Raw genomic sequence first — 13977 nt, 5'->3', positions numbered from 1 at the left:
TCAGGATATTGCAAATTGAACTAATTCTGTTTGGTTGTTTTCCAAAGAAAATATAAAATGGTGCATCTTTTTCTTAGTAGTGTTTTATGAAGTGAACTAAATTAACACTTCCTCACATTCCAAGCTTGAATTTATTTGAATAGTACTTCCCGAAATCCAATTCCATTTGGTTATTTACACTTCTGATCATTGTTTAAATAACAAATTGTTTCCTTACAAGAGTGGAAATCATAAATATTACTTAACCAACATTTTAAATAATTTAGAATCTCTCCTCTGACTTCTTAAAGGGTGAGTGGATTTACATTTGAAATTTGGAGTCTGCTTGGTAGCTTTCTGGTGGCAGTGAGATTTTTTCCTCCTCCCTCTGTCACAAAATTTGAAAAATTGTGTTGTAGAACAGACTGGTTTTTCATAGCCCTTTTAAAGGAAAAACACTTAAGACTGCTGTAAAGTACTGACATAACTACTATTTTTTATTTAGACTGTAGTCTCCTAAATTGAATGGGACAGTGATTCAGGGAATTTACTGCAAATCTGTAGAAAATTTCTCTCCCTCATCTTTTTTTCCTAGAAAATAGTGTAATTTTAGTATGCCTTAAAAAAATTATGTCTCTGAAGCCTTTAGGAATGAATTGTGCAGAATAGACTGCTACTATGAGGCCAGAGGCATTAAAGGAAAGTGGCTTGTCTTGTATTTGTTGTGAATGGAAACCAGGATATTTTCACAGTCAGTTTAATTTGCTAACCTAGCAGTTTTTAAAATAGCTCACAATATAAATCCCAACTTTGCTGTGTTCTGGCAAATGCACTTATATTCTGCATGGATTGATGGAATCAGTTCATCTTAGCAAATTAGAATGCCAGATGTCTAGCTAGCCCCAGTGAAATGACAGGAGAAATACTTCAGGTGCTTTTTTTCCCATCTTCTCCCCAACCCCACACTCTAGTCAAAGGTCTAGATCGTAACTCCATTCAGCAAGGGCTTTCTGTGCACAAGATGCTCTGCTTAGAAAATGTTTAATCTGTCATTTTCACTCATTGCAGCTTATTGTCTTTATTTTACTCAGAGATCAAGAGTAACTTGACCATGATGTGTAGCTTAAAATGAAATTGAGGATTTGAAGCCAGATTTTTTGGTTGGTTTGTTGACAGAGCGAGGGATAGAAGCTGGAACTCATATATGCTAGGCAAGCACTGTACCATTGAGCTATCACCCCACCCCACCCCACCCTGGCCCTAAAGTGTGTTATAGTATTGTCCTGTTAGATCTTTTACCATCCTCAGGCACAGTGTTCCTAGAAACTACCATGCTAGCAAAACAGCATTCCTCAGAACCAGTCTCCTGAGTAAGAAGGAGTTGGGGGAAACAATGGAAATGGCATAAAGCCTGTTTCAGGTGAAAGTTCCATTCGCTAGTGGATGTCCATTTCCCAAACAGACCAGTCTTTAGGAACCTGCTCTCGCAGCTGCTGTCCTGACTCGGTGGCCTCCTACTCAGGAAACACCGTCAGCTTCTAAGTTGAACACCGAGTGCTGTGCCACTTTCAGAGTTTCAGACAGCCCTGGAAGACTCAGATGGCCTGTGCGGTGTCTTTACCCTCCAAGGTTCCCACACCCTGGGGCGGATTTCACAGATGAGTTCTGTTTTCATCCTTCCTGAGACTGGTCTGCCGTCCTGTACTGAAGCAGTGAAGCAGAAATGAATCTTCCTAGTAAGTGCTCCTCAGTAGACCCACCCATGGCAAGCAAAGGTGCTAGTTTCTTTTGCTTGAGGAAACAAAAAGATCTTCAAAATATCCATTTATTTATTGTTTTTTATTATTTACACAATCAGTACTGCAGATTGAACCCAGGGCTTTACACATGCTAAGCAAGCTGTCTGCCTGTGAGTCCCCTACACGTACACGTATACCCACCCTAAAAATTTATTTTTTTCAATTTCAGAACTGCAGTTGCCCAGTTATTATTACTATATTTGATAAACATGTTTGAATCTGGGTAGGCAGTCTAGGAACTGAATATTATACAACAGATGTTAGAGGTGACACATTGCTGAATGCCTTATGAAATTTCCATTCAGCTGGGCATGGTGGCACACACCTGTAATCTCTACATGGGGTGAGGCTGTAACAGGAAGGTTACAAGTACGAACCCAGCCTGGACAAGGGTGCAACTTAGCAAGACCCTGTTTTAAAAAAAACTGTTTAGAAGCTAGAGATGTAATGCAGTGCAGAAGTCCTGTGTTCAGTCCTCTACACTGCTACACAAAACAAAACAGAATAGAACAAAACAAAGTGATACATGCTTGTCAAAGAGTAAATAGTAAATATGGAAAATGAAATAAGAGACTCTTTTTACTCTCCTTCCCCTTCCTATTCTCTTGAACATTTTCTATATATTTTATTTCAGTTCTTCTTTGTTTATAGTGCTGGGGTCACACTCGGCACTGGACATACTAAGCAGGTGATCCACCGTTGAGCTACAGCCCCAGCCCTTTCTAACAATTTTATTTGAGAAAGGGTCTCACTGAGGTGCCCAGGCTGTCCTTAGACTCAACCTATTTGCCTCAGCCTCCCAAATAACTAGGATTATAGGCACAGGCTGCTCTGTCCAGTCTAAGGAATATATTTTGTTAGTTTATTGGCTGTTTTTGTGTTTCATCTACTTACATGTATTTCCATTTTCCTAATGAATTATTTATTTTTATAGCTTTGTAGGACTCTTTTTATATATTTTCGATACAACCTTTGTTAAAATGTTTTAAGTATTTTCTTCTAGTCTTACATTTTATATTGGGATAGTTTTTATAGTAGCAGACCTTTTAAAAATTTTTTTCTAGGGGCTGGGGATTTAGCTCAGCGGCATAAGCGCCTGCCTTGCAAGCAGGCAGTCATGAGTTCGATCCCCGGTACCGATAAAAAAGAAAAAGACAAAAAAAAAAATTTTTTTTTTTTCTGGGGAAGTGTCAGGGCCTTCACATTATCATACATTCCCAGCTTTTTAAAATTTTGAGACAGAGTCCCATTAAGTTACTAAGTTCCCCAGCATTGCTAAAGCTTGCAGTCCTCCTGCCTCAGTCTCCCAGAGTGTTAAGATTACAGGCATAGATCACCACCCTTGGCATGTAAAATCAGCCAGCTTTTATGGCTTCCATGTTTTATGTTGCTTGGTGAAGTCTTTCCTACCCTGTAGTGATAAAACACCTTAATTTCTCTGCTTTATTTTTTGCATTTAGACTCTTGATTGAACTGGCTCTTAAGTTTGTGTGTGGTGTGGGATAGTATAGCATTTTGGCGAGACTCAGTCTTAAAGTGAAACAAAACAAAACAAAAAACCCAAGGATTTACTCAGGTAAAGGCCCTGAAATCCAACTTCATTTTTTTTTTCCAAAGTGATTTCTAAAATGACTGCCATTCAATGGTATCAATCTGTTTGAATGACTGTTAGACTCTAGTCCAGTGGAACACAGGATTAATATAGCATGCACATTCTTACAAAGATTTAGGACTGAACTTATTTTGTTAGCTGATGATTTGTGGTTTTGTTTCCTCATTTAACATTTCAACCATAAATTTGTTTTGTTTTGTTCTTTTTTGTTTCGTTTTTTTTTTGAGTCAGGGGCTCACTATATAGTTCAGGCTGGCCTTGAACTCACTATGTAACCAAGGCTGGCCTTGGACTCACAGTGATCCTCCTGCCTCAGCCTTCCAAGTGTTGGAATTACAGTCATGTGGCACCATGTCCATTGTTTTGTTTTTTGAGACTGAGGCTGGTCTTAAGCTCCTGAGCTCAAGCTATCTTCCTGCTTTAGCCTCCCTACTAGCAGGACTACAGGCATCCACCACCATGTCTAGCTTTAAAATTTTATTCTTTATCAATTACCCAGTTTTGGGAATTTTGTTCTAGCAGCACAAATTGGGTGAAAACAGTAAAGCAGTATGACTTTTTTTTTTTTTTTTTTTTAAAGCCATGCTGAGGATGAAAGCAAGGGCCTCACACACATGCTGGGCAAGTATTCTACCACTGAGCCACATCTCCAGGCCTAGCATAGGTTCTAGAAGCCTTAAAAAATCATTTTATTTCTGTGATATTTATTTCAATAGGACTAAGTGTTTTTAGCAGTCAGGCTAATATTGCTAAGCATGTACAAAACTCACTTGAAAAATAAAAGACTTTAAATAAGATAAACTATCAATGTTCAGATCAGTTGTGCAGAATTCTGGTATATGTGTCAAGAGTAAAGAGTATGGGGACTGGGGATTTAGCTCAGCGACATAAGCACCTGCCTTGCAAGCAGGCAGTTGTGAGTTCGATCCCCAGTACCGATAAAAAGGAAAAAGACAAAAAAAAAAAAAAAAAAAGAGTAAAGAGTATGGCTTTAAATATGTCACATGTTATTTCAATATTACTGCTTCTTAATGGGGTTTATTTACCATTGGTAAATCTAATATAATCCCTTCCTGAGAATATTCAATAGAGAACTAGCGTAGCAAATCAGACAAGCTAAACTTACTGCTATGTAATTACTACATTAAGATTACACAGCTTTAATTGCATGATGTGTTTAATGCAGGAGTAAATATAAAAACTATGACAGTTTTTCAGAAAAGCAGCATGAGCAGAGTTTTACTCATTGATTATATTTCACCATGCTTATGGGAAGATCACTCTAGATAAAGTACTTCGACCACCACTGGGCTCATATGGTGGCACATTCCTAGCTACTCAGGAAGCTGAGGCAGGAAGATCACAACTTGGAGGTCACTCTGGACAGTTTAGCTAGACTTTGTCTCAAAATGAAATAAGATAAAAGGGCTGTGGGTGTAATTCAGTGGTAGAGTGCTTCCATAGTATGCACAAAGCCCTGGGTTCAGACCCCAGAAACACACATGCACACATGTGTGTGCACACACACACAGTTTCTACACAGGCAGACTTTTGATTTGGTTTTCTTTATGATATTTATAATGGCCTGGATGTTTGTGGGAAGACTGTTATAAATGATTTTGAAGCAAAGTAGCACCTTTGTTAAAGTAGTAACTTAGGTCTTCTTTCTTTCTTTTTTTTTTCTTTTTATCAGTACCAGGGCTCGAACTCACAACTGCCTGCTTGCAAGACAGGTGCTTATGCCACTGAGCTAAATCCCCAGCCCCCTGTTCTTCTTTCTTAAAAACAAAATTTTTTTTTTTGAGACATGTCTCACTATGTAGTTCAGACTGGTCTTGAACTTGCTATGTAGCCTAGCTTGGCCCTGAACTTGTGGGGATCCTCTTGCCTCAGCTTCATGAGTTCTAGGATTATAGACGTGTGTTACCACATTTGACTTCTTTCTAAACTTCTAACAGTTTGCCCTTACCTTATCTTTATTTCTGTTCCTGCTATATTCCTTATTCACTTATGGCTCTTTTTTCCTTCGGATTCATCTTATACCATAATGCAACTTACAAAAGTTTATTCTCCCTAAATCTCTTCAATAAAAGGTTCTTGGATTGGGATTGTAGCTTTCTGCTAGAGCACCTTACATGTACAAGGTCTTGGGTGTAAGTCCTAGTACAAACAATAAACAAATAAGCAAACAAAACAAGTAAGACAAAGATTCTTTTCATTTAGATATTCCTTGCTTTGCCAAGGATCTAGGGTAGCACACAAAGGCCTGCCTGGTAAGTGCTAGATTGTGAGTTCAATCCCTGGTACCAAACGAAAAACAAAGATATTCCTTGCTTCACTTTTGATCACTCAACACTTCAGTTTTTGGGGAATCATTGTTTTGTATGTTGGTTTAAAAAACTTGAGCAACTGTGTAGCACTTCTAAAATACAGAAACAATGAAAATATATCCAAATCATAAATTTCCAAATCACTGTCAAAACACAAACTTCAGTAGTTGGCCACAGGAAAGGTTCATTTTGTTTTGTTTAACATGCATTTTGTATATTGTATCACCACATTTTCACAGGGTTTTCATCTTTTGAACCACTACAAACAATATGTACATATAGAAATAACTGTATTAAGAAGTACCAAATTGAACTCTTTGTAAATTCATTTATTACATAGTGTTAAACTGGACATCAGAAGAATAGTGGGCTCTTTTGTATAATCTTTTCCAGCTTTTGCAGGGTGGCAGTGGGGGAGAGAAGAAGTGAGTTTTTGTTCAAAGTTAATTGGTATTTTGAAAAATACCACAATAGGTTCAGTAGATGGTACTTCATGTTCATGGAACTTTTGCTGCTTGACAAAAGTAAAACCATCAACCTTTTTAGTATGTCTTTGGGAAGCTTTTTGCTGTAATAAAATTTATAGTTTGCATTGAAATTGCTTAAAAATTTAATTCTCCGAAAATGCCTTTTTTCCCCCCTTAAGTGTCTCAGAATCATAATAAGTTTTGAATTCTGTTTTATGAGGTGGTTTTGGATGCGTGAGGCATGGATTAATTACATTAAGGGTAAATAATGTGATAGATATATATTTTCAAATAACTACAAGCTGCTTGGGTTGCTCTTACTTTTAAACTAAGAATATGAAGATGCATAGGGGTCTTTCATGCAGCTTTCCGAAAACTGGAGTCAACTAATAAAAGTCTTATTACTTTTCTTATGGACAAACTTATGGACAGCTAGGGTGTAGTTGTAAAATATTTTGGATCTTTAGTGTTATGTAAATAAAGCTAAAGAAACGTGTGTTCATCGTCAGGAATCTCTGGGGTGCCCTGAGGAGAAGCTCAAGTGTGTTTTCCCCAGGGCTTCTATCAGTAGAGGCTGTGGTCAGGAGCTCCATCCCAAGCACTCTGCATTGCTCTCATCATCTGTGGACGCCTGGGGGGCAGGGGAGGCACAGTGTGATGACAGGCAGTGGAGGCCAGGTTCAGTGAGACTGTCTGCAAGCTCTTCAGCTCTACAAGGACAGAAGCTTTTGTTGCCTCGGTGCCTGCCTAGAAGAGTACCTGGCTCACAGAAAACACCAATAAATACACATTGAATGAACAAAGGTGTCCCTAAGTTCCCACCCCATTCTTCAGTCATTTCAAAAATCTGAGGTGAGGTTATTAAACATCCTGAAACTCCAGAATTTTATTTCTTAGTAGCAAAAGAAAAGCCAGTCTATAACATGTTTGCCTTTATATTCAGTGCTTTCTCGAATGTGTTCCAATAGGCCTGACTTAATCACTGCGCTTCTTTAAGCATCCCTACCTATAAACCATTGGTTGGTAGTTTTGTCCTTCGAGGAAAATGCTCTGCTTGCTGTGCCTGAACATTTGTTGGTTTTTATGGATCTTTGTAAGATGCCTCTAACCCTCCCATGCTTATCTTCTCTTCTAAGGACTTCCTCCTGGGGGTGGGGGGGGGGCAGCACTGTCTTCCTTCCCAACCCCATGTCCCTCTCTGTTCAAGCAAAGTGACTCTCTTTCCTGGCCAGGACCGAACATAGGTTTGATGAGAATACACCTTAAGAAGAAGAAAATTAGTTTCAAATTGAAAAACAGGTTCGGGGCTGGGGATTTAGCTCAGTGGCATAAGCACCTGCCTTCCAAGCAGGCAGTCATGAGTTCGGTCCCCAGTACCGATGATTAAAAAAAAAAAGAAAAGAAAAACAGGTTCAAATGTAAATTTTTTTTTTTTTTTTGGTACCAGAGATTGAACTCACAACCTTGTGTTTGCCAGGCAGACACTCACACCACTGAGCTAAATCCCCAGCCCAAATGTAAATTTTTTTTTTAATTTTATTTAAAAGGAAAAAGAAAAAAAAAAACAAAATAAAACAAAGCGGTGTAAAAATATGGAACGCTTCATGAATTTGCGTGTCATCCTTGCACAGGGGCCATTCTAATCTTCTCTGTATCGTTCCAATTTTAGTATATGTGCTGCTGAAGCAAGCACCAAATGTAAATTTTTAAAAAAATTTTATTTGCATACATATTTATGGGGGTACAGTGTGATATATATATATGTGTATATTAAGTACTGAAAAAACAAAAAATTAGCATACCCTTTAAACATTTTTCATTTCTTTGTTGTGAGAACATTCAGTATCTTCTTTTCTAGTTATTTGAAATAGACAACTTGATATTGTTATCTGTAGTAACTCTGTTATGCAGTAGAATACTTGAATTTTTTGCTTTGCCTAATCATAAAATTACACCTGTTTTGTTCAACTTCTCCCCATCTCACCCTCTCCATCTTTTCCCTCCTCTGGTAACTTACTCTGTTTTCAATCTCTCGTTAGCTTTCTTAGATTCTTCAAATGAGTAGGATTGGTATTTGTCCTTTTGCACCTGGCTTATTCACTAACATAATGTCCTTCCATGGCCTCTTCATGACACAAGAGTTGGGATTTTACCCTGTGTTCTAGTGATTACTTCAATGAGGAAAAATCATGAAAATAGCAACATAAAAAGTTGACAAGTAATCACAAAATTCAGAAAAAACAGCATAGTATTTGTATTAATTCAGTGCCTAACACATTGCTACAAAACTTTTTTCTCATATTTTGGCCATACACTATTTGATCATCCTTTCATGTTCCAGTAATTCTTTTGAGATTTCTAAGGAGAGCAAATTCATGGCCAGTGTGGGCCACAAAGCAAGACTATCAGAAATGGAGGAGAGCATCACTGAATACAAGGTTGAAGGATTCACACTTTCTAATTTTGTTACATAATTCTAAAACTACAGTAATCAAAACAGTGTGGTACTGGCATAAAGACAGAACGTAGATCAATGGGAACAGTTCAGAGACGCAGAAATAAACCCATGTATAGATGGTCTTCATTTAATGAGGAGAGGATAGTCTCTTTAACAAATGGTGCTGGGAAAACTGGATATTTACATGCAAAAAAAAGAGGTTGGACCCTCCTCATACACAATATGCAAATGTTAACTCAATGCGTTAAAACCCAAAATGTGAGATCTAAAATTATAAAAACCGTAGAAGAAAACAAAACAACACAAAAAAATTTGGTAATATTAAACTTAACAATGATTTCTTCAATATGACACCAAAAGTGCAGGCAAAAAAGCAAAAATAGCCAGGCTTGGTGGCTCACTCATAGACACTTGGGAGGCTGAGGTAAGAGAACTGCAAGTTCAAGTCCCACCTGAGCAAGTCACAAAATTCTGCTCAAAAGAAAGAAAGACCTAAAGACAGAAGGGAGGAGGGAAGAAGGGCTGGGAATATAGATGAGTGGTAGAGCACCCCTGGGTCTCTTCCCCACTACTGAAGGAGGAAAAATGAAAAGACACAGTGAGATGGTAACACTACCAAGTGGGAGAAAATGTTTACATGTCATATTCTGATAAGAAACAAATAGCCACATAGTGAAGAACTCCAGCAGTTCAACAACCACCACCACAACTTTCAAAAATGAGCAGCCTGTGTCAGTGGTGCATGCCTGTAGTCCTGGCACTCAAAGGCTGAGGCAGGAGGATTGCCATGAATTTGAGGCTAGCCTGGGCTACAAAATGAGTTCAAGGCTAGTCTGAGCTATATAGTGAAACCCTGTCTCAAAAAGACAAAAAAAAAACCCAAAGAATAAAGTGCTTAAGTAGACATTTTCCAGAGATATTTGAGATGCACAAGTGGCCAACAAGCATGTGAAAAGATGCTCAGCATCACTGCTTATTAGAGATTTGCAAGTCAGAGCTGCAGTGAGATATGGCCTCATCACACCCATTAGGGTGGCTGCTAAAAACAAAAGCAAGTAACAAGTGTGGACAAGAAATTGGAGCCCTTACGCACATTGATGGGGCTGTAAATGATGCAGCTGCTACGAAAAACAGTATAGAGTCTCCCAAAAATTAGAACTACCAGATAAACCACCAATTCCATTATCTGAGTATACATTCAAAAGAATTGAAAGCAGAGTCTTTCAAAGAGATATTTTCACATCTATCTTGTTGTTTTCTGGTGTTTTGTTTTATTTTGTTGAGACAGGGTCTAGCTGTGCAGTTTAGGCTAGCTCTGAATGCACTGTGCAACCCGAGCTGGCCTCTAACTCATGGAGATCCTCTTGTTTCAGCCTCCCGTATGCTGGGATAACAGACATTTGCCACCACGCCTGGCTGCACCTGTACATCTATGTTTATAGCAGCACTGTTCACAACTGCCAGAAAGGTAGAAGCAGTCTACACATTCATTAGATGAATGGAAAAACAAAATGTGGTATATACATACAATAGACTGTTACACAGCTTAAAAAAGGAAGGAAATCAAACTAGATTGTAGTGGCAGATTTCTGTAATTTAAGCATCCTGGGAGGACGAAGCAGAAGCAGCACAAGTTTGAGCTCAGGTGTGGTAACCTGGTGAGACTCTGTCTCCAAAAAAAAAAAAAGTACAAAAGGATGAGGATATAGCTCAGTGTGAAGGCAGCCAAGGGCCCGCGTTCAGTCTCCATTGCTGCCAAAAAGAAAAAGAGGAAATCATGACATGCATTACAACATGGATGAACCCTGAGGACATGCTAAGTGAAATAAGCCAAAAGTAAAAAGATAAATACTAGTACACCCATAATCTCAGCATTCTGAAGGCTGAGGCAGGAAGATCAAGGGTTCAAGGCCACCCGGACCACATAGTGAAATCCTATTTCAGAAAACCACACCACCTATAAAAAGAGATAAGTACTATGTGACTTTATTTATTTATTTATTTATTTTTATCAGTACCGAGGATCGAACCCACGACTGCCTGCTTGCAAGGCAGGCGCTTATGCCGCTGAGCTAAATCCCCAGCCCCACTATATGACTTTATACATAAGATACACAGAATAACCACAGTCCCCCAGACAGCAAGTAGAATGGGAATATGCTTAACATTTCTGAATTATACACGTAATGGTTAAAATTGTAAACTTTATGTTATACTTTCTTTTTATCACAGCAAACACTTCAAAAAATATATTGTAAGAGGAAAAAGATAAGAGATCATTGGGCACATTGTTTGGGGCCTCTAGGGGGGCCCTTGAAAGTGAGAGGTCCTAGAGCTGATGTTTCATTAGCCTCACAGCAAATACACTATTCTGACCGCCCTGGTCCTGTCCTGCCTTTAAAGTCCTAAAGCTATTCAGCAGTGTTGCCACGTGTAACTACCTCCTTTCTTCAGGTGCACCGTACGGCTAACAATTTATCTTACATTCTCTTGCTGTCTCCTGTGTGTTTTTTTGTTTTATGAACCAGTGGCCTCATTCATGCTAGACAAGTACTCACTGAGCTACATCCTTACCCCCCTCATGATTGTGTTTAAGCTCTCAACTATAGGACAAGCAGTGTCTTCTACTCACAGTGATAGCAAACCTTTGAGAGACTGAATGTGCAACCTGCAACTCAAAACTCACTTACTTGTCACAAAGTGCCAACACTGCAGTTAAACCTGAATATTGAGATTTTAATTTAGAAAAACAAGTCATGCGTTCACATCTTTTATCTCAAAAGAAAAACAATGCATGTGCCATAGGTTCACCACCATTGCCCTAGAACTTCCTAGGTTCCTAGTATTCATCTGTTCATCCCTGTGCTTCTGTGTTTACTCAACAAACATTCCTTCCTCTGTGCTAGATACAGAAATAAAAGCAGCAGCCCCCCGACGTTTTGGCAGTGGGATTGTTTTCAGGAAAGCCAGTTTTTCAAACTGTGAGACTGGGAATGATTCAAGTACCTTACAGGGCTGTAAATACAAAGATTCTTGGGGCCTGGATATAGTAGCACAGCACCTGCCTGGCAAGCACAAGGTTATGAGTTCGATCCTATGTACAAGAAAAACAAAACAAAACAAACCAGACAAAGGTTCTCTTGCTTAACCACTGCTGAGCTCCTGCTGAGAACCAGGCCACAGATTTGTACCAGTCATTGGCCTTGGTGTTGGGGCCCTGTTATAGGGAAAAATGGAAAATCGTAGGTAACAACAATAGGGTATGAAGATGCTGTGGTAGTGGTATATTTGGGTACCACATTCATTTTGGAGTGTTAAGGAAGGTTTCCTCCAAATGCAGTTGTAACTTTTGAGATCTGAGTGTAAAGAATTTGAGGGACTCTTATTTATTTATTTGTTTATTTTTGACTTTTTTAGGTTGAGAGGGATCCAGCCCAGATCCTTGCACATGCTGGGCAAGCGCTCTACTGCTGAGTTGCATCCCCAGCCTTGATTTGGAGGACTAAAATGAAATTTTTTTCTGTTCTGGGTGTGATAGCATGTCTGTAATCCCAGCCACGCAGGAGGCCCAGGCAAGAGGTCTTCATTTGAAGCCAGCCTGGGCAACACAGTGAGACTCTCACATCAGAGAGGAAAAAAAATCCGTAAAGTCCTGCTAACATTTTAATTTATAATTATGAAGAGAGTGTAACTATTAACATTCTAATTTCCAACTATAATTCATTCAAGTTGTGTTGCAGAGTACTGGGTAGTCTTGGCTAGTGTTCTGCCTTCTGACTGTTAGGGGTAAGGATGCTAAAAACACTTATTTCTCACATTAACTTTTTTTTTTTTTTGGTCAGCTTTCCTAGTTGTCATGGTTTGATAACTGAAGTTGGTAAAACTTAGAAAAGACTTTACCTTTATAGCTTTTCTGTACTGCAAACTTACGCTCTTTGAAATTCAGCTCAAGGAGCTAGGGCTGTGTGGCTCATTGGTACAACCTTGCTAGCATGCACTAGGTTCTGTGCTCAAACCCACTGTCTTGTCTGGTTCTCATTATTATAGTGTCATTTATACATATGTATATGTACACCTCCATCCATATATATGTATGCACATACACACTCCTTTTCTTCTGTGTTTCTAGGAGTCAAAACTAGAGCCTCACACATGCTAGCCAAGTGCTCTACCACTGAGCTACATCGACAGCTCCTATGCTGTATTTTAATCATTGATATACAGTAGCTTCTCTGTCTCCATGCATTAGACATTTTGGGAATCAACTAGGTCTCATTCTAACACAATGCCTACTACACAGGAGGTATTCAGATAATGACTGTTGGCTTCATAAATGAATGAGTCCAGACCTTGGAGTCTTGTGTTTGAATGAGCCGACTGGCCTTATTCATTACTCCTGTTGCTTGACCAAGCAAGCAGTTGCCTCTGTGGGGGAAGTGGGGGAGTGGGGGGTCCTAGGAGTTGAGTCCAGGGCCTTTGCATTGACCTGCATCCCTACCCCTGTTTAAAATTTTAGATGGGGTCATGCTAAGTCATTAAGTTTCCCAGACTGGGCTCCAGCTCACACTCTTCATGCCTCAACTTCCAGAGTGCTAGGATTATCAGTGTAAGCCAGCACACCAGGCTCAAAAGCTGTTGCTTTTCAACCCAGCTGAAAGGTCATCCTGAGCATAACCTTTCCTGTCTTACCATAAGTGAGTCTCTCTAGGTACTTCTGTGTCCATCAAACTGATTTCCTTGTCAGGGATTCCCTTTTCTCATCAGGATGTTGGCTGCATGTGAACAAGAACTTCCGGTTTACTGCTCTTTCGCTCTCTGTCTCTGTCTTTGTCTCTGTCTCTTTGTCTCTTTGTCTCTGTCTCTCTGTCTCTCTGTCTCTCTCTCTGGCATTTAGCACATAGTCTGATACCCAAAGAACTTATTACATATTTGTTCAGCAAATGAAGATAATTTAACCATCTTCATATTATTGTCATTTACCCATCCTTACATTGTTGTGGAAGCCCTCCATGGATAAATTGCTGTAGTTTCTTTTTGCTAATATTTTACTTAGAATTTTGACATCTGTCTGCACAAGTGAAGACTGGTCTACAGTTTTGTTTTGTTTTTGGTACTAAATCCAGAATGGTTTCAAGAATATGTTAGCTTCACAGAAGAAATTAAGATTGCCCTTTTATCCTCACAAATGCCGGGAAAGCAAGGATAGTGTGGAAATTACCTGTTCAAAAAGTTTGGTAGAATTCACCTAGAAAACCATTTGGCCTGACATGGTTGATTTTTTGTTTTGTTTTTTGAGTCCAGGTCTCATTATGGATGTCCTCAGCCTCCCTAG

The 13977-nt window shown here is 39.1% G+C and overlaps 1 protein-coding gene and 1 non-coding gene across 6 annotated transcripts in view; one reads left to right on the top strand and one right to left on the bottom strand.

Annotated features, from left to right (window-relative positions):
• Nucleotides 1–13977, top strand: part of Tnrc6b (trinucleotide repeat containing adaptor 6B) — a 237924-nt gene that overhangs the window by 87587 nt on the left and 136360 nt on the right. The gene's annotated exons all lie outside the window — the stretch shown is intronic.
• LOC111757028 (U6 spliceosomal RNA) lies at nt 7774–7880 on the bottom strand. The gene has a single exon (XR_002791416.1). It is a non-coding gene; the product is annotated as a U6 spliceosomal RNA (small nuclear RNA).

The sequence above is a fragment of the Cavia porcellus genome, unplaced genomic scaffold (genome assembly GCF_034190915.1).
Source record: "Cavia porcellus strain 051 isolate PalLab524CR breed Dunkin Hartley unplaced genomic scaffold, mCavPor4.1 scaffold_40, whole genome shotgun sequence".
NCBI classification, from domain to species: Eukaryota; Metazoa; Chordata; class Mammalia; order Rodentia; family Caviidae; genus Cavia; species Cavia porcellus.
Note: the sequence above shows the minus strand (reverse complement) of the source record. Positions and strands in the feature narration are given on the sequence as shown.